This window comes from Vigna unguiculata, unplaced genomic scaffold (assembly GCF_037176805.1).
Source record: "Vigna unguiculata cultivar grain cowpea cultivar isolate G323 ecotype 2 unplaced genomic scaffold, ASM3717680v1 ptg000065l, whole genome shotgun sequence".
In the NCBI taxonomy this organism is placed as follows: domain Eukaryota; kingdom Viridiplantae; phylum Streptophyta; class Magnoliopsida; order Fabales; family Fabaceae; genus Vigna; species Vigna unguiculata.
The window spans coordinates 1-2,500 of NW_028196712.1; the positions used below are offsets into that span (position 1 = coordinate 1).

The 2,500-nt window shown below is 33.8% G+C and overlaps 1 non-coding gene across 1 annotated transcript; it reads right to left on the bottom strand.

The window, feature by feature from the left end:
* Positions 1 to 1,617: 1,617 nt before the first annotated feature.
* TRNAG-GCC (transfer RNA glycine (anticodon GCC)) lies at positions 1,618 to 1,688 on the bottom strand. The gene has a single exon. It is a non-coding gene; the product is annotated as a tRNA-Gly (tRNA).
* Between the last annotated feature and the right edge of the window lie 812 nt (positions 1,689 to 2,500).

A 2,500-nucleotide genomic window follows, 5' to 3' on the forward strand; every position in this document is an offset into this window, starting at 1 on the left:
ACTCCGGAGAAACAAATTTTGATTGAACCTATATTTGCCCAATGGATACAATCTGCTCATGGTAAAACTTCCTATGGGTTCGATATACTTTTATCTTCAACGAACAGTCCGGCGTTCAATGCGGGACGAAGCATATGGTTGCCTGGTTGGTTAAACGCTGTAAATGAGAATAGTAATTCTCTATTCTTAACAATAGGGCCTGGAGACTTCTTGGTTCATCATGCTATTGCTCTTGGTTTACATACAACTACTTTGATTTTAGTAAAAGGTGCTTTGGATGCGCGTGGTTCTAAGTTAATGCCTGATAAAAAAGATTTTGGTTATAGTTTTCCTTGTGATGGCCCGGGACGAGGCGGAACTTGTGATATTTCCGCTTGGGACGCATTTTATTTGGCAGTTTTCTGGATGTTAAATACCATTGGATGGGTTACTTTTTATTGGCATTGGAAACACATTACACTATGGCAGGGTAATATTTCACAGTTTAATGAATCTTCTACCTATTTGATGGGATGGTTAAGAGATTATCTATGGTTGAACTCTTCACAACTTATCAATGGATATAACCCTTTTGGTATGAATAGTTTATCAGTCTGGGCATGGATGTTCTTGTTTGGACATCTTGTTTGGGCTACTGGATTTATGTTCTTAATTTCTTGGCGCGGATATTGGCAGGAATTGATTGAAACTTTGGCATGGGCTCATGAACGTACACCTTTGGCTAATTTGATTCGATGGAGAGATAAACCAGTGGCTCTTTCCATTGTGCAAGCAAGATTGGTTGGACTAGCCCACTTTTCCGTAGGTTATATATTTACTTATGCAGCCTTCTTAATTGCCTCTACATCGGGCAAATTCGGTTAATTGAATTCTTTATTATATATATCTGGCAAGAATCTCATTTCCTTCTATAGGGAAGAGAAGCCACTTATACATCTAGGATCCGACTTCTATCATTGATGCTAATAGCAAATTAACCATTATGGCAAGGAAAAGTGTTATTCAGAGGGAAAAGAAGAGACAAAAATTGGAACAGAAATATCATTTGATTCGCCGATCCTCAAAAAAAGAAATAAGCAAAGTTCCGTCGTTAAGTGAGAAATGGGAAATTCATGGAAAATTAGAATCACTACCGCGTAATAGTGCACCTATACGTCTTCATCGACGTTGTTTTTCGACCGGAAGACCGAGAGCTAATTATCGAGACTTTGGATTATCTGGACACATACTTCGGGAAATGGTTCATGCATGTTTCTTGCCGGGTGCAACAAGATCCAGTTGGTAAGGATTTCCAATTATCTTCATTTTTTTCATTTTATTATCAGCGATCATAGGAGGGTCCCTTTACCGTTATGTATAAATGGTTTATTCTATTTATATAGATATGGTAAAGGGACGCATTCCATCTTTGTTTTTGTTCATTAGTTATCAATTCTTTTCTTTATCGCGGAGTAGAGCAACTTGGTAGCTCGCAAGGCTCATAACCTTGAGGTTACGGGTTCAAATCCCGTCTCCGCAACTTTTTGAATTTGATAAAAAAACAAGGTTTCAAGAAGAAGGGCATTATACGCAGTAAATTCTATGGCATTTTTCATACTATGACTATTAAATACATAGGGCGGATAGCGGGAATCGAACCCGCGTCTTCTCCTTGGCAAAGAGAAATTTTACCATTCGACTATATCCGCGTTTTCATTGTACTTGATATGCGATTCTATTTATACAGAGATGGGCCTGATATTCTATATAGGGATATAGGGATAATGAAAAAGAAATTTAGATAATAGATATTGTCTCCCAAATAAAATATTTTCTATTACTATTCATTTTTATCAAGAATTCCCATTTCTATTATTACATTTCTATTATTATATATGGTTTTTTTCTATATATCTATATAATTGAATTGAAATTATCATTCTATCGAATATTTTGATTTACTTTTTTCTTAAAAAAGTAAGTTCCTATTAATAAAAAATTATATTTATCTATATAGAGATACAGATAGATATTCTATATTATTAAATACTAGACGACGTATAAATAGATTTATAGTATTTCATTTGAATATTCTATTCATATCATATTAATATGAATAGAATATTCAAATGAAATTCAAATTTTTATAGTTCATTTTTTCTATTTTATTTCTTTTAGTTTCACAATGTACCACCATATAAGTATAAGATATAAGATTTTTCCAATAGAAGAAGTTTACTCCCCCTTAGAATGTAATGTGTTATAGTTTTCTTTTTTTTTTTTAGGAACTGATCTATTCCCTTTATGGCTGACAATCCGAAAGAATTCTGAGGGAGGGGTCATTTCATTTTTAATCTAGAATAAAAAGAACTTCAAGAAATGAGAGAATTAAGAATACCCACTAGAAACACTAATCCAATCCATAATGATGTACCGGAAAATAGAACATTTTTGTTATTTGACCAACCTTCAGGAGAAGCAAATACAACAGGTACACTAATCAATAAAATAAATGAAATAG